Genomic DNA, 18651 nt, shown 5'->3' with positions numbered 1-18651 from the left:
TCTTTGTCCTATGTACCATTTTAATGTGTTTTTTGTTAAATTTTAAATACACATATGTTTGCTTCATTTTGTGAGCAATTACATTTTACCTTGTGTATGTAATTTAATTTTTAACTTATTTTATATTTTGGTCATCATTTATTTTTTAAATAACTAATTAACTTAAAAAATGTTACTTAATAGTAAAATGCCTCCAAGAAAGAAGTTGAAGCTTACTCAAAATAAGGCTGAAGTATTTCTAGTAAAGAAAGTTAGAGAAAATCTTTCATGTTGTAAACTTCCTACTGGCATAGAGGTTTTGCAATACTTCCTATATCTAAGAAACTTAAATCCCAAAGTAAAGAAAACGGTTTTAACTAGCTGTCATTTCGAAATAAATTCATTTGAGCTCAGATGCCCTCCACAAGCTAACTGTTGTGTAATGTCTAAAATGGTAAGGCCATGGAATCTTGCAGGATTCCCTATTATAATCTTAGAAAATATCAGGTATATTATAAATTCAAAATTTATCCACAAATTTATTTTTATCTTTATTTTAAGCATTGAATAAATTTTGCATTTTAAAGAAGATTGATAAAATGGTGAACAACTATTACAAGTTAAAGAAGAATAGCAAAAGGAACAACCCAACAGATACAAAAAGGAATGAGGAATTTTTTGAAGAAATATTAAAATACTTTGGATTATTAAAAAAAGAAGAAGAACTAATTGAAGATATTATGAAAGACAGGAGAAGGACATCCAAAGCCAAAAATGAAGATATTGCGTTTATCTTGGACCAACTTGGAAATAGGGTGGGAAGAATAGGAACAAATGATAAAAGGTTTACGTACACTATTAAGAGATCCCACAAAAAATTGTGTTCCATGTTAAACATTGAAATTAAACTAAACAATAGTAAAAATCTATATAGTTTAGAAAACTCTTCAAGTAGTGATAATAATTCTGACTGTGAATATGTAGCAGATATAAAAAAAGAACAATCTACCTTTGTTGTTTTGTTACCAAAAAGTATTTTAAAAAAAACAGCTCTCACAGCAATAGGTGAGGGACTTTCAGTTAGACAACACACTGCAATAGTGGCAAGTGTTATTGCAAATTCAGGATTCACTAATTTTGCAATATCTTCTTCAACTGCGTTTACAGTTGCAGAGGAAGTTGTAACTAAAGAAGGAGAAAAGATTAAAAAACACATTACTGAACTTGTTAAATCTTCATCATTACCAATTATTCTCCATTTTGATGGAAAACTAGTTAAAGAGTTTACAAACGGAATAGAACATCAACTTGACTGACTGGCCGTTTCCATCAGAATAGATGGACAGAGTGAGCTTCTTGGGATTCCTCATTTGAACTCTTGTACAGAATAAACACAGAAGAATACAATCATAAAACTTCTTCATCAATTTGATATTTTTGATAAATTACAAGGATGTGTTTTTGATACAACTTCTGTAAATACTGGTAATAAAAAGGGTGTGTGCATTAGATTAGCTGCAGAGCTTGATAGACCTCTACTTCTCCTAGCATGTAGGCATCACATCTATGAAAGGCATATTATGAACTGCTGGAACATTTATCCTAGCAGTAAAACAAATGGCCCAGATAATCCATTGTTTAAGAAGCTTAAAGGTGTATGGAACTGAATTGATCAAAATTCCATTGTGTTAAACAAAATAAAAATTGAAGACATTTCTGATAGCTGGCTGCAGGTACAGTTCAAGGAAGACATGGGATCTAAATGACTATTACCTAGAATTCCAACAGTTTGTGAATAATCTTGAAGTAGTAAATGACTGTAGTGATAGGGCTATAAAACTAGTTCAGGTATCTATCTTTTATGTTTGGTACTTACTGTTTATGTAAAAAATCCCAATTTATTTCACATGCTCATTACTTTTAAATATTGTCTAATAGGAGCTGATCAATAAATCGCACAATGAGGATAAAAGACAAAGTACCTTCCTTGTATCAAACAAATTAAGGGTGAAAGAGCAATTAAAAAAAAATCTGATTATGTAAAAAATTCTTTGTTTACAAAGTAAATTTATAAACATAAACTATGTTTGACAACTAATTACTAAAGAAACTAACCATAAATATGACTTTATTACATAAATATAAGTATCTTAATAAGTAAAGTATCTTGTTAACAAGCAGAACACTAATATAGTGCAAAAAAGCTTAAAAATGCCTCTTTTTTTGAATTTTTTGATCTTCATTGTTCAATTAAAAAAAAAATTAAGCTTAACATTATATTTTAACTTCTTTTAAAAAGACAAAACAACAAAAAAAAAGAAAGAAAAATCAATTTGGATAATGGTAACACTCCCCTCAGTTAGTCCGAAATATGGGCAAAAAAAGGGGCAAAAAATGACCTTTGGAGCCATTGAGGGAAGTCATGTAGTGATCTAATCATGAAAAAAAAAAAAAAATTTATTAGTAATATCAGGGTTGGGGCACCTTATGAAAAGCAATGTTAATTGAAATTCAAAAAAGTCATTTTTTTGGAACACCCTAATATATATATATATATATATATATATATATATATATATATATATATATATATATATATATATATATATATATATATAAATATATATATATATATACATATGTATATATATATATATATATATATATATATATATATATATATATATATATATATATATATATATAAGATGATAACAAAATTATAGCATAACAACAACAAAGAAAAGATAATAACAATGTATATATATATATATATATATATATATATATATATATATATATATATTTGTGTGTGTACATATATATATATATATATATATATATATATATATATATATATATATTTGTGTGTGTGAATATATATATATATATATATATATATATATATATATATATATATATATATATATATATATATATATAAAGATGATAACAAAATTATAGCATAACAACAACAAAGAAAAGATAATAACAATGTATATATATATATATATATATATATATATATATATATATATATATATATATATATATATTGTGTGTGTACATATATATATATATATATATATATATATATATATATATATATATATATATATTTTTGGGTGGGTCATTATGATGTAAATGTTAAGTTGGGGCTGTGAAACATCATTAAAATGTTGCATTACAGTCTACTTATAAAAAAAACTCCTTTTGAAATAAAATTAAAGCGTGTCTTGGATCCGCAACGTTGGGAATTAAATTTACTCTATAATCGTATAATGTAAATACATGTGGTTTAATGCTATATTCCATTACTCGACATCTTGTAACATAAAGTTTAAAAATGCAAGCAGTTGTTAAAGGAGAAATAGTCAGAGTGTAGTAGGCAACACATAACAGCAATTTGTTTCAGTTATTTGCTATTTGTTATGGCTCAAGAAGTCAGATTTAGAGTCAATTTTCGGTAATTCTGCTCGAGATTTGCGACACTGCAAAATCGTTCCATGTCGTGATTTGTGCCCAAAAACTTTCATAGTTGTAGCAGAGATGTCTTTAATAGTCCGCTCAACTGCCTGAGAATGGCATGGAATACCACTCAAGACATCAAAGTGGAACTGGAAATGTTCAAGATCATCATTAGAAACAGTTGATAAAAGCGGTGGTGGGGTTGCGATAGCAACAGACCAGTCGATCATTTTTATGAATGACGAAGCTTCCGGATTAAGCTTGATGCTTGATTTATCAAAGACACGTATCTTGCTACTTTGTGATGTAGCTCGTGCGTCAATTATTTTGTCACACGAAAACTGACGAATTGATACATTTTCATCTGTAACTCCTCCAAGAAGAATGTTCTCAGGATGAGCAAAATAGCAGTTATTTTGCAACACTGATTCAAGAATTTTCCACTCTTCTTTCCCTAGTTCATAGCACTGCTTCATAAGATAAAAGAAGTTTCTTGCTCCGTCAAGGCAGGAAGAATGACGCTTTATGTTGAACCACGATGGCGCATAAACATTTACGATGAATCTTGTAATTCTTTGCAATGGTTTTGAAGGATTTTCTTTAGACATATACAAACGTAAAATACGATTGGCCTTTGTTAGCCACCTTGCATGTTTCAAATTTCCTGGCATAGCAGTCTGGAGGAACAATATTTGATCACAAGCAGTGTATCCCTGCTGAACAGCTAAGCAAGCTTTTAGAAGGTATATCTGATCAGAGCTTAAATCTTTCTTGACATCAACACTTACATCCTCAACTTTACCAGATATATGTTTAAAGTTCACAATATCTAAATCTTTTGGATCAAAATCTAGTGCAATGTCTATTTTACCTGTTGAAGTAGCTGGACCTGTTGAATGTCCACCATCCACAACCGAGAAATATTTTCTAAAAGGTAGTTCATTTGCATGTAACAAGCAGACCAACCATTGCAATGTTCTCCCAAGACCTTCTTCTAATTTTCTGATTATTCCATTGTGTTGACCTGTGTTATTCACAGAACCATCGCAAACAACTGCTGCTAAAGTGTCTGATGATTTGATGTTGTTGATGCTCAATAATATCTCTTGTGCAATATGAATAGCTTTACTACTTTGTGGCATGACATGATTGACATATTTGTTTTGCGGAAATGATACTATCACATAATGTTCTTCTTTGAAATTTCGTCGGACACCACTTGCTTTAACGGAAGTGATATCCTGCTTCCCATCAAATCCAATGCAAAGTACATTTTGGACTTCAGCAGCATGCTTTTCAACTTCTTTTTTCCTCCACATATTTCTCTGACGACGAAGTTTTGCTGGATCAATAGCATTCTCTGGTGTTATAAGATCTAAATCTTTTAGTACTGCACTTGCTATTAAGCAAGCATCTCTGTTTACTGATTTTACACCTATCCATGGCCTTACACAACTCAGGATATTGTTTAGTGTTGTAAACTTTGATCTCTTCATCACTTGACATCTTATTATCACTTGATATCACTTCATAACTTGACATGACTTTATCATCTGACATCTCAATTGGCAAAAATTCTTCATCTGACTTTGACTGTTCATTATCACTACAATATGTTTCATTTGGATCAATTTCTTTATCAAATTTCATTTTCTTATCTGTAATTGGTAAATTGCATGTTTTACTTTCTCTTTTTTCTCTCTTCTGCAGCTTAATTGTTTCTTCTTTGTCTACTTTTCCTATTACCATCTTCCGTACCGTTTTTTGATCTATCCAGAACTCCCATTCAAGAGTTGGAATTTTTTTTGGCAGTGGACATAAACAAGCTGACCTTTCTCGAACACCATTATCAAAACACTTACACAGACAAATATCGAATAGTTGGTCTAACATCTGCAAACTTGATTTAAATGTTGCAGAGGACTTCTTGCGATCAGAGTATTTACCAAGCTCATGTACTTTGTTGATTAGTCTTTTTATGCGAATAACTAAGCTGCTGACTGCAATGGTAGGAATACTTGCTTTGTTGTACAGTGCTTTAATTTCATTAGCTATGACTGTTGCTCTTTCAGTAACACTTGTGCAATTGTTATTTTTTAGTAAATAGTCATATGCTTTAAAAACATCAGCAGAAGTTGGCAGTTGATTTGTTTGAAATGGTCTTGGTTGTCCAAGTATACCATGTTCAGTTTCACTTCGTGTTTTAACAGTAGCCATTTTTATTTTCAATTTTAACTAATTAAACTAAAACAAAAAAACAAACAGCGTAAGTATATATCTTACAACGAAGTGAAGGATCATGTTAATCGGAAATCAACAAACAACACTAACAGCTTTTTGTTTTATATTTCGTAGGGTGCTCTAAACTTTTGCAAAGTTCTGTATACTATTAATAAAATATTATTAACATGAATCATCAAAAAATCTAAATCTTAATGCTTTTATCCTGCAATTATACGACTGTTGTAAAATAGCATCATTTTGACCTTATATAGTAAAATTCAAGTTAAAGTTGGCAAAACGAAATAAAATTTTTATTACATTTCTTTTACATATCATTAATAGAGACAACGAAATGCAACTTTATTTCCGTGTTTCATAAAAAAAAAAAAAATTGACCCACCCTAATATATATAACATAAATTTTTTTTTTATTTAAAAACTTGATTATCTTACAGTTATTGTGATTAAAAACTAATCTTCTAACCTTTAAATAGCCTTTTCTTTGACCATTTCTGTTTTATTGTTAAATCAATCTTGCATGAATGTTATTCAAACTGTTTAAACATAAAAACATAGCTAAACTATATATAAAACTACTGTAACGATATGTGCTAACACAAGTGAAATTTACATTATTTACACCATACGACATCTAAAATTTTTACAGTATCATTTACTACTGCAAGAGTTAGGATGTACCCAGACAGCCTACGACACTGGGCCAGAATTCCGGCGAATCATCGCACGCCGTGACGACAAGATTAGTAACGGGCCAGTACTGGCCCGAGTCTGGCATGCTTCTGGCGAGTAGTCGTACGCCATTGCGATGGCATTTGATATTGGGCCAACAATGGCCCGATTGTGGCGGCTACAGAGTTTTGGCCGAATGTCGTTTTGCCATAACCGCCATTATTTTGAATATTTTCTGCGTCATCCATTATGATTTTATAGACGCGAAGACAAATGCTTACAAGATATATTTTGCAAATTTCTTGCTTTTGCTGTTGTTTTTTTATTATGTTATTATTACAAAACGTATTGTAATAATAATAGCAAATGTACGTTTGCTATTAAAAAAAATATTGCTTTTTTTTTAAAACGTATAGTTATGTTGTAATTAGAATTGCAATTGCTTCATCCTAACTCTCGCAGTAGTAAATACTGCTGTAAAAAGTTTAGATGTTGTATGATGTAAATAATATAAATTTGTCTTGTGTAAGCACATATCGTTACAGAAATTTTATATAAAGTTTAGCTATGTTTTTATATTTAAACAGCTTGAATAACATTCATGCAAGATTGATTTAACAATAAAACAGAAATGGTCAAAGAAAAGGCTATTTAAAGGTTAGAAGATAAAGTTTTAATCACAATAACTGTAAGAGAATCAATTTTTTAAATAAAAAAACATTTTTATATTATATATATATATATATATATATATATATATATATATATATATATATATATATATATATATACATATATATATATATATATATATATTTGTATATATATATATATATATATATATATATATATATATATATATATATATATATAAGTAGTATATATTTGCGGGTTCTAGGACATTGATACCTTTATATATTGGGGGGTTCACTACTTTTTTTCCAAGATGGCGGGTTTTTTAAAGATTCTTGTTAGGGTTTCCAAGAATAAGAAGTATAAAAATAATCTTTTTATTTCTATATTTATTAAGATGTTGTATTTTTCTTACCTTTTATTCAAAAAAATTTCTTACCGTAAAACTTTCTTACCCGATTTAAAAATATTTTCTTATTATTTAAAAAATGTTTCTAGCTAGAACAAAGCATGCGTGTGAAGTGAAAGCGTTGTTTGATCTTTTGTTCAATAATATGAGGATGGTGTGTTTGCGAGTAAGTAAAGAAGGAATTTTTGTGAGAACAAAAACAACGATAAATTTAATGTTTGAAATGGATATTTTTGCAGATCGGTTTGTTGAGTATGTGTTTGATTATGAGGAACCGTTGCATGTGGGTGATGAGAGTTATGTGAGCAAGGTTTTTAAAACGGTGAAAAGTGGTAGCGAGTTGATTTTGTCTATTTTGAATGCGGGAAGTTTGGAAATTGCCGTGAGATCTTTCTATTAAGGTGGTTACGGAAAGCGTTCAAAACATGAATTTGAGTGAGCGTTATTCTTTTCCGTCAAAGAGAAGAATTTTGGCATCGAGGTTTAGCGATATGTGTAAGATGATAAAGCCTACTTCGAAGTTTAGAGTGGTTTTAGAGAAAGGGATGTTGGTATTTTCAATGGAGACAAGCGGTGTTTTTTGGGAGAGCTTTAAGTTTGGAGAAGAAACAGAGGATGGAGTGAGATTTGATTTGGTGCGTAAGTCTGATCAGTTGTATCGAGTTTCAAAAATAGTTTCTTTTTCTAACGTGTTGGATGTGTTTGTGGGAGAGACGTTGATGATTTTGTCTGAAGGGAAATTGGGATCGGTAAAAGTGTATTTTCTATGATTTGTTATTGTTGAATAAAAAATTTAAATTAAAGAATGGATCCTAAAATGGGTATTCTATTGAAGGGTGAATTGGGACCGAGGAGTAAACCAAGACCGGAGAATTCTTCTTCTTCTCCAGAGCCAATACGATCGTATGCTTTGTTATTTTTAATGTAAAGTCCATCTCCTTGAGTAATTCCAGTCCAAGGGGATATGTATACACCGGATCCTAATTTGGATATTTTGTGTCCTTTTCCGTCTTTTCTTAAGTAAACTATACCGCGTCCAGCGATTTTGTCAATTAAGGTAGAACCGGCATAAGCTCCAACACCAGAAAGCAGTCCAGTGGCAAGACCAGGGACGACTTTTGTGGCTATAGTGCTTCCGAGCATACCGAGCAAAGGGAGTAGAGCACCGATAAATCCTCCTTCTACTTTTGCGTTGTGCATGAGTTGTGTTTTGCTGAGTTTGAGGGTAACTCCTTTTCCATTTTCGTATGCTTTTGCAATTTTGTTCAATTTGGTTTTAGTGAGAGCGAGAACATGTTCTCCGTTTAAGTCTTGATGAGTGAGTTTTATGCTGACTTTGGCTTCGTTCTGAATGGCTTTTTTAATTTTGTCAGCTTGTCGTTTTGAAATGTTGAGTTTGATCTTTTGATACATTTTTAATAAAAGAGGAAAAAAAAAAATCTTTGAATCCGTGGATTTCACAAGTGAAATTTAACGAGTAGAAGCGCTTCCGGAGAAAAGATCGTGTAGAGTGGATGAAATTTTTTCTCTGATGTGGTATCTGACAATGATGTCTTCTCCTCTAAAATCGATCAAGTGATCATCTTGATCAACGATTTGTGTTTCCATTCTTGAAATTTTGCTGACAACGATGGGTAGGTATATTAAGTGAAAAGGTTTTTCAACAATTTTGGTTCCGGCTACGCTCGTAGGATAAAAGGAGTAAATGTCGTTTGTTGATTTTCCGTCTAAATAGGAGAATCCTATAACGTCGTTGGTAATTCGAATGACTGCAGTTTCTTCAATTCTTAAGATGTTTTCAGATTCGTAAGTGTCGATGACGCTTGTGACTTTATCAGGGTCAACAGGGTCTTCTTTTTTTTCAACGTAGGTGTATTCGTTTTTGTCGAATCCGAGTAGCGTGCCTATGGTGTTATTGACGTTAAAGTCAACCCAGTATTTTGTTGTTGTTGTAGGCTTTGCAAATTTTAATACGGATCTTAATGAAGAAGCGTCTGCTGTAACGATGACTCCGTCTGATCTGTATAAGCTTCCTGTTTGCTTTTTCATTTCATTTTGAAGGTAATCGTTGATCTGGTTGGTATCGTAGGTTCCTTCTGGAATGTAGATGGTGTAATTGTTCGATCCAGCGTTTGGACTGTATCTAAAAACGTTATTTTTTGAGGTAACATTGGGGAAGCTGCGATAGGTTTCTAACCCTACAAGTGCCATTTCGTTCTGTTTGTTTAAATCCAGCTCGATGGGTTTTTCAAAGTATGTTTTGATGGAGCTGTTTGATACGGTGGGTTTATCATTTTTTGGTTTGGCAAGCAAATAAAATCCAGACATGTTTTTTTATAAGTCTGGAAAATAAAAATCGTCCAACCCTCTTCTGTATTTTCCCCCATCCTTTTTGGAGGATAAATCGATAACAGCAAACCCATGGGGTAGAGACCAGCATTTCTTGCAAAACTTTTTAAATTCTTCTTTTTTCATGTCGCTGGAAACGTGGTCTTGATAAATGTGGTTTATAATTTTTTCGTCTTGAGGAAAGAGGCAAATAAAGTTGGCATTTTCTCGGATGGTTTGTCTAGGGAGCAAGAAATAGTTTTGAGAGAGGTTAAAGCAGTCGACGTTGGAGTGTCTTCCTCGGATGTAATATTTTTCGCATTTGTTTTGTTTGGTGAGTTGCAAGTCGTCAAAGATCATCAAATTGTTTTTGGTTGAGTCTAAGGTTTCAGGTTCAGGAACGTCTTCTTCACTTTCGAAGAATTGACATTCCATGTCTTGTTCTCCGTTCCATTCTTTAGAGATTTCATCAATGACGTCTTCAGGACTGGAGTTTAACTTTTCAATTTTGCTTTGAATGTTGAATAATTGGAGAATGAGTTCTTTTGGCAGTTTCTTCTCAAAGGCTTTTTTGAGTATTTTGTATTCGGGTTGGAAAAGGGATTTGCCAAAGACTTGAAAGTGGTTGTAATCCAGCCATCCAGGTCTAAGTAGTAAATTGAGAAGCAAGGTTGTTTTTCCGCAACCGGATTTTCCAAAGATGATTCCTCGAATGCTTCTTGGTAAAAGCTTGTTGTTGTATCTTTTGGTTTTTCCGATATTCCACGACAAATCAATGACTTCCATTTTATACTGGGAAAAAAATATTTTTCTTGTATTTAAAATGTACTGCGTTAAATGCAAAAGGAAAACTGAAACCATTCACTTGAAAAATGAGTTGACAAAAAACAACCGGCCTATGTTGAAAGGGACATGTGACTCTTGCGGAACAACCAAATGCAAGTTTGTTTCTTCGCATGCGCTCGAGGCTTCGACAACAAAAGGAGGTGATTTGCTGGAAACGGTTAACAAATTAACGAGAAATATAAAGTTTCCGGGGCAAAAATTTCCAGGAGAAATGCACCTCCCTAATATGAACTTTGCAGGACCTGGCACAAGAACGGACTTAAGGCTCGATTCAACCGGCATGTATAAACCTTGGAGCAAGCCGAAAGACCGATTGGACAATGCAACATACCACCACGATTTGGCATATATGCATTCCAAAGACCCATCCGTCAGGAAGTTAGCAGATGAGATGCTGCTTGAAGAAATGGACTCCATTCCAAACCCCACTCAAAAAGAAATCAACGAAAGAAATATTATCAAGCCCATCATCAAAGCCAAAGTTAAATTCGGACTGGGTGTCTCTGCTAAAAAAAAAAAGATGCCTCTGAAATGGACGGATCAGCTTGCAGAGGAGCTTCATAAGCCAATCATTCGCCATTTTAAAAGAAGAAGGGTGATTGTGAACGACATTGATGAAATATGGGCTGCAGATTTGGTTGACATGCAATCGTTTTCAAAATTCAACAAGGGTGTAAAATATTTGCTCATGGTGATCGACGTGTTTTCAAAGCATGGGTGGATCGTTCCGTTAAAAAGCAAAACGGGTCTTGAAGTGTCTGAAGCGTTGAAAAAGACTTTTGGTGAAAGAAAATGCATCAAATTGTGGGTAGGTAAAGGAAAAGAATTTTACAACAAGCACATGAAAACGTTGGGTGTTCAATTGTATTCCACTGAAAACGAGGAAAAAAGCTGTGTCGTCGAGCGATGGAACAAAACGATGAAAGAGAGGATGTTTAAATATTTTTCAGCCAACAATACCAATAAATACATTGACGTATTAGATAAGATGGTGAAAAATTACAACTGTACAAGGCACTCTTCCATCAAAATGACTCCAGTGGAAGCCAGCGATGAAAAGAATAAAGGTAGGGTATGGTGGAATCTAAATGGAAAGGCATTACCAGCAAAACCAAAATTTTCCATGGGTGATCAAGTGCGAATTACAAAAAAGAAGTCTCATTTTGAAAAGGGGTATACGCCGAGATGTACTGAAGAGGTTTTTACCGTGTCAATAGTTCAGTATACGGATCCGCCTACGTATAAAATCGCTGATGCTCGCGGTGAAGAAATTCAAGGTACTTTTTACGAGCAGGAGATGCAAAAGACACATCAGAGCATATTCAGAATTGAAAAAATCGTTCGCAAAACCAAGAGCAGATCATTGGTTAAATGGTTGGGATATCCAGACTCGTTTAACTCGTGGGTAGATAATAAAAAATTGATCAGTTTGCTTTCGAGCGACATTGGTCATTTCCTTACCGAAAAAAAATTTCAGGTTCATTAAAAAGGAATAAGATGATGGTTTTGTTTGAGCCTTTTATAAATGAGTAACTTAAGACGGAGGATTACGAGGAGTCGTATTATTATTCGCCTTATGAAGAAAAGTACCATTACAAGATTTACAGCTTTGAAAATGATTTGGATTTCACCATTATTCGTCGAATGGATGAATTTGATTTGAAAATAAAGTGTGGCGGGTTTCGTTTTGAAAAAAGCGGCATGGCGATGGAAGACATGTTCGAATATGTTCGAAAAAAAAATTAATAAAGTCAAGGAGCAGAATAAAGCCAAAGCGTTGAATTTTGAAATGATATAGAATTTCCACGGATCCAAAAAGGATCTAAAAAAATGTCTTTCCCATTAAAAAAGATGAACTTTGTGACAATTGAGAATTTTGACGAGAGCAAATTATTGGCTGGGGAGATTTATACAGCCACAAAGCCCATTCAGTACCAAAAGATTCTGCTGTATTACGAGTATGCAAATGGAAAAGGTCCTTTTATTTTAAGAACCCCCGTTTTGTTTTCTTTGGGTGTGTTTGAGAATCGCAGTGTGGAAACGAAAGAGCTGACGGGATATTCCATGCCCTTTGTTGCTTTTGACGATAAAAAGGGTATGACAGCAGAAGAAGAAAAGTTCATAGAGGTGACTGAAAAAATATCAAAATTTCTTCGCGAGCAAGTCATCCTTAAGACATCCTTGTTGAAAAAAATATCAAAATTTGCATGTTTGATTCATACGGTCAACCACCTCTCGTCGAACTGGTTTACTATTTAAAAAGCCCTGTTTATTATAACAGCGAAAGGGTTCAATTTGGTAATTTCTCTTACTGTGGTCACTTCTGTCTTTACGTCTTAAAAAAATTAGATGAAGGCGCCGCTTTTCAAGATGTTGTCAATACCTTGTGGTGATAAGATGTACGATCCAAAAATAAAATCTGAGGCATATAAAAAATGATTGACAAATTTGGTAGATCAGAATTGGGTCGTTATTTATACAACCCTTATTCAACCTCTCTTTCAAGCGATCTGTATGTCAGAACAGATGGAAACAGCACCATCACTGCAGATTTGGATTTTAACTCTCACAAAATCATCAATTTAGCAGAACCGACCAACTCGCACGACGCCGCCACAAAAAATTACGTCGACACGCATTCAACAGGAGGAGGAACGGTAATTGGCACCTCAGACTTGGATTTAAATTTTCACAAAGCGATCAATTTGAACGAACCGACCAATCTTCACGACGCCGCCACAAAAAATTACGTCGATGTCAGTTCGAGCATGCACGTCAAAACGGACGGTTCGAGCACCATCACGGCTGATTTGGATTTAAATTCGCACAAATTGATCAACGTGACGGATCCAACGGCTTTAAAGGACGCAGCGACAAACAGCTACGTTGATACAAAAGTGGCATACAACAATATTTTTTACACAGACATCAGCATGACGTCACACAAATTGACCAACTTGGCAGAGCCCACTTTGTCCTCGGATTCAGCCACGAAAAATTACGTTGACACGCATGCGTCTGGAGGAACTACTGTTGGAACGGCTGACTTGGATTTAAATTCTCATAAATTAATCAACGTGACGGATCCGACAAGCGCGCAAGACGCAGCGACAAAAAGCTATTCTGATTTTTTTTTTGCAAAAATCCAACTTTTTAGGTCTTGTTCCTGGATCAGGATTCACCAGTTTGGGAATAAAGCAACAAACGATTGCTGCAAATTTACCAGATGCGGTTACTGTTTTCACTTACTCGGAAGGTCCTGGCGTTCTGAAAAGATTATGGCCGGCTCTCAATGGAACAGTTACAGGAGGATTAAGCGTCACTGGACAAGTCTTCCTTCGAATATTTACAGACGGTGAAATTAACGTTGGTAATTATTCAATAGTCACAGACGTAGACGGCGTGGACAGTGTTGCTCTTGCTTGCGACTTGCTTTTTGCTCCTCTCGGAGGAGGACCTGGTTACGCCAACACTTTGCAAGGATGCAACGTTGCCAACACGACTTCCATGGGAGGATATTTTACGCTCGACATGCCGTTCAGGTCAAACATCATCATCCAATTGTACAACAAAAATGCTACAGCCATCACTTTCTGGATTCAGCCTTTTATTTCCACATTCACCACCCTCCCTCCTTCCTTGTCGCTTTACAAACTTTACGGTAGAACATTCAGGTACCTCAGCACCACTTACGGAAACGAATATGTTTTGCTGAACACCATAGGAAAAGGAAATGGAGTTTTTCTAAAATACATCAGAGGACACATCATCGGCGCTTCTGGAAACTGGTGGGAATCCAGAGTCAGAATGTATGATGGAAATTTACCTCCAGGCAACGGCACTGTTCTCAGTCCCTGGACACCTTACAATGCAAACAATTACACCTATTTCCCTGGTTACGACGGAGGCAGCAAATGCATCTTTTCCTCGTCTGGATTGGAAGATTTTTATTTGTCCTCGTGGAATGGAACAAGCGTGACCTCGTTCAACAATAAATCGTCAGGTCTGTTGTATCAATCAACCTCTAGCATCGCATCCACCACCACCATCTCGTTTTACAGAAATTTCGGAGAACCTGCCTCCATGCCAAGTGTTGCAGCGGGAAGAAGAATCGTTGTCACGCTCAACTCGGGTGACGCGCAAACAGGTCAATCTGGAAGCTATTACCTGCTCCTCGGTCATGTGTTTTATTACGCCTAATTCTTAGGCTTGAAGCTAAAGCGTACGCCTAACCATGCGCAAAAAGTGGGTTTAGCTGAACCATGAAAAACATTATGCAAAATAAAATAAATAAATTTTAGCACAAATGAAAATGCAATGTTCCGAGGCTTTAAAAATCTGTGATAAACTTTTAGATTCATTAATAATCCGTAAAAAATATCAGGAGATTTTTTGCAAATAATGGAAGATCTTGAATGTAAAAAAGAAGACGAAGAGAGAAGAGAAAGATTGAGAAAAAAGTTTCCTTTACTGCTAAAAAGATGAGAAGAATCATTTGTTGTGACGAGAATAAGTTGAAAGGGATAGTTTATTTTAACGATCATTTGGATCATCCTCCTAGACGACAAAGTCGTCATTCCAGATGCGAAATATTTGCTCAAAGAGACATTAAGTTGAACCGTTTATCAAAGCAGACGATTGTTTTTATGTTTGGAATTAAAGTGGAAAGCGGTGTTGCTTTGGTGAATTTGAGACATGAGCTAAACTTAAAGCAGAATTATTTCAGTAACTTTTTAATTTTTTCAGAATTGGTAGATAACGTCTTCATGGAAATTTATAACAGAAGCGATAAGGACGTCGTGATTAAAAAGGGTGAAAGTCTTTGCCTCGTGAGCTTTATTCAAATCCTTCGGGTCACCATAAAAAGAAATTTTTTTATTTTTTCTTAATAAAAAAATGGATCAAGAGAGTTATAAAAAATTATATCTGGTTATTCCTTCTGCTCCTGTAGATGAAGAAGGGCACATTTACCGTCTTCAAAAAATAAGCGAAATCCAAAAAGAGATTGACAACGAGAGGAAAAAGAGAGTTCATCTCAGCAAAAAGTACCATCGCGTTTTCAGGATCATTTCGAATGTGGACAATACGATGCAAGGGTTGTGCATTGCTTTGGGTGCGACTGGAATTGGTCTTTAGTCAACGATTATTGCTAGTCCAGCAGCGATTGTGTATGAAGGCGTGGCTATTGGAATGGGTTTTTTATCGATTATTGGAGGTCAAGTGAACAAAAGTATGGCTTTAAAAGCGGAAAAGCATGAAAAGATAAAAGTGTTGGCAGAGTCAAAATTGAACACGATCAGCGAGCACATTTCCAAAGCGTTGATGGATAATAAAATAAGCAATTCAGAGTTTCAATTGATTCTTGGTGAGCTTCAAAAATTTAAAGACTTGGTGGAAGAAATACGAAACAAAACTAAAAATGGAATGGATGAATTGGCCAAAGAGTCGCTGATTCAAAAAGGTCGAGAAGATGTCATTAAATCGTTCAACAATTATTATAAAAAATCTTAGATTTTCCAGGATTCGAAAAATTTTAAAAAATTCTTAGATTTTCCATGGCGATGTAATCGGGATCTAAGAAAGGGATATGAAAAATAATTTCTAGCGTATTTTAAAAACCATGTCTTTTTTTAAAATACAAGACCCGAGCAAAAGAGATGAAATTGTGAGAGAAATTAATGACAGAAGAAAAAGGATTTATCAAAACAGCATCAACGACAACATTTTAGATGCTGATTTTCAGACGGATGTGAGCAAGCTGTTTAAGCCGATCATCCAAAGCAACGAAAAGGTGCTCAATAAGATAAAATCCGAGGTTAAATCCGAGGTTAAAAACGAGGTTAAAAACGAGGTTAAATCTGAGCAGGAGCCTGAGGCTTTTTTAGAATCAACAGGTTCTATTTTTCCTGAGAATGATCAATTCGTAAAAAGTTTGTTTGATCTGGAGACAAGAGCAAAATTTAAAAGAAGCTTTAAGAACAAGTTTGAATTGAGCAAAAGCGATGGTCAATATACGATTGGAAAAATGGGAGTGATGTTTGAAGGCAACGATATGATTGTTGGAGGTGAAAAGTATGAAGGAACAAAAGGTCTTTGGGAGCTTACGACCAATCCAAACATTTCAAAGTACGTGACAGCAGAAGATGTGGCTAATTACTCGAAAATTTTAGTAGATAGTGAAGCTGTAAAGTCAGATGCGAGGTATAACAAACCAAGAGCTTCAGAGATTGAAAAATACAATCAATTCATCATCCATATTGAAAATGAGCTTAAATCTTACAAGAGCTCTTTAGTGGCTGAAGATACTGGTAAAGAAGATTATATTTCAGTTCCTACTAGTCGCGATCTTCAACTTCTTGATTAAATGCGTGCTGAAGAAGATAAAAAGAAACAGTTAAAACAGAATTATCGCAAAGCCCTGGAGAAACTTGAAAAAGATAAAGATAAGATTGGGATTGAAAAATATAATGAGTATAAGGATCTAATGAGAAGAAAATACAAGGAGAAGAAAAAAGGCTCAGGAGTCGTCATTCTTCCTAGCGATCCGAATGCGTTGGTGGAAAAGCTTCAATTGAGCGTGGCTGCTTGTCGTGCTGGCAATACGGGATCGAGAAATGAAACTGTGAGCATTTGCGATGAGCTGTTGAGGCAAAAAGTGATTAATAAAGATGAATATAAATCGTTGATGGAGGTCATCGAGGTGAAATAATTTTTTTTTCGTGTATTTAAAAAATGATCATTTACAGAAACAGATATGTTAAGAAACACGTTTTTGGAGGAAGTGGAATCATGGACACGTTTCGAAATTTTTTAAAAAGAGCAGCAGCGTCTAGCGCATCGAGAGCGGCGTCTACTTTAGCTAGCAAAGTTGCAAAAAGCGAGTTGGGAAGAGAAGCGATTACAGCTGCAAAATCTGCTGGTAGAGAATTGGCTTCTTCGGCGATTGTGACTGCAAAAGATGTGGCTATTGATCAAGGTAAAAAGGCTCTAGAAAAGGTGTATGCCAAGACAGTAACTCCGAATCCAAAAAAAGTTGTTGCTCCGCTTACTCAAAAAAGCAAAGACATTATTTCAGGAATGGTTGCATCTGCGGCATCTCCAAAGGTCAGCAGCTATTATTCTTCTCTTGGGGGTTCTCTGTCCAAGAAAAACGCCATTCGGATTCAAGACCTGGTGAAGATGGGAAGAGGGCTTAAAATTCCATGAAAAATTTATTTTTCAGAGGCATGTGGAAATTTTTTTTCTTTGGTATAGAAAAATGGCAGATATTTTAAACATTACAGAAGAAGTCATCGTTGATGATTCCATTGAGAGAAATGAATTTCACGAATATGAGCCGGTCAGTATCAATTTAAACACTCCCGGTGAGATAAGAATTAACATTGAGCAGCAAGATTTGTTCACGCATCCCTATGAGGCTTACCTTTTGATCGAAGGAAGGTTAACAAAAGCAGACGGGACCTCCTATGCGGATGCGGATGTGGTTTCTCTTGCAAACAACGGTATCATGCACCTGTTCAGTCAGATTTCTTATCAGTTGTCGAGATTGCACCTGTTCAGTCAGATTTCTTATCAGCTGCACCTGTTCAGTCAGATTTCTTATCAGCTGCACCTGTTCAGTCAGATTTCTTATCAGTTGTACGGTTTCCATCAAGAGATGGAAACTGTATACAGACCTGGTCAAGCTACCACCATGCTGGGTTTCCTGAAATATCCGGTAGAGTTCCAAGTGTCGGAAGGAATGAATCAGCTGTGGCAAAGAGATACCACTGCCCTTGCCGATCTTGCAAACAACAGCGGTTTTAGCACAAGACAAGACTACATCATTAAGAAGCCAGCGGATAAAGGCACTTTTCATTTTGCATTCCTTTGAATCACATATTTGATCTTTGCGATGATTACGAAAAAGTTCTTTACGGATTCAAGCACACCTTGACCCTTGTAAGAAAAAGCGACACTGATGCAATTTTTAAGAGCGAGGCAACAGCTGCAGGAAAAGTAACCTTGAGCAAATTATCTTTGTTCATGCCTCATGTCAGCCCATCTGTTATGGCAAGCAACAATCTATACAAGCT

General features: G+C 34.7%; 1 protein-coding gene and 1 pseudogene across 1 annotated transcript in view; one reads left to right on the top strand and one right to left on the bottom strand.

Annotated features, from left to right (window-relative positions):
- Positions 1-18651, bottom strand: part of LOC149877183 (uncharacterized) — a 288845-nt gene that overhangs the window by 237409 nt on the left and 32785 nt on the right. The gene's annotated exons all lie outside the window — the stretch shown is intronic.
- LOC149877186 (uncharacterized) lies at positions 188-1745 on the top strand (annotated as a pseudogene).

This window comes from Hydra viridissima, unplaced genomic scaffold (genome assembly GCF_058129835.1).
Source record: "Hydra viridissima isolate aposymbiotic clone 2 unplaced genomic scaffold, HvirCarnegie_v1 scaffold_16, whole genome shotgun sequence".
In the NCBI taxonomy this organism is placed as follows: domain Eukaryota; kingdom Metazoa; phylum Cnidaria; class Hydrozoa; order Anthoathecata; family Hydridae; genus Hydra; species Hydra viridissima.
This window is presented reverse-complemented; position numbering and strand designations above follow the sequence as displayed.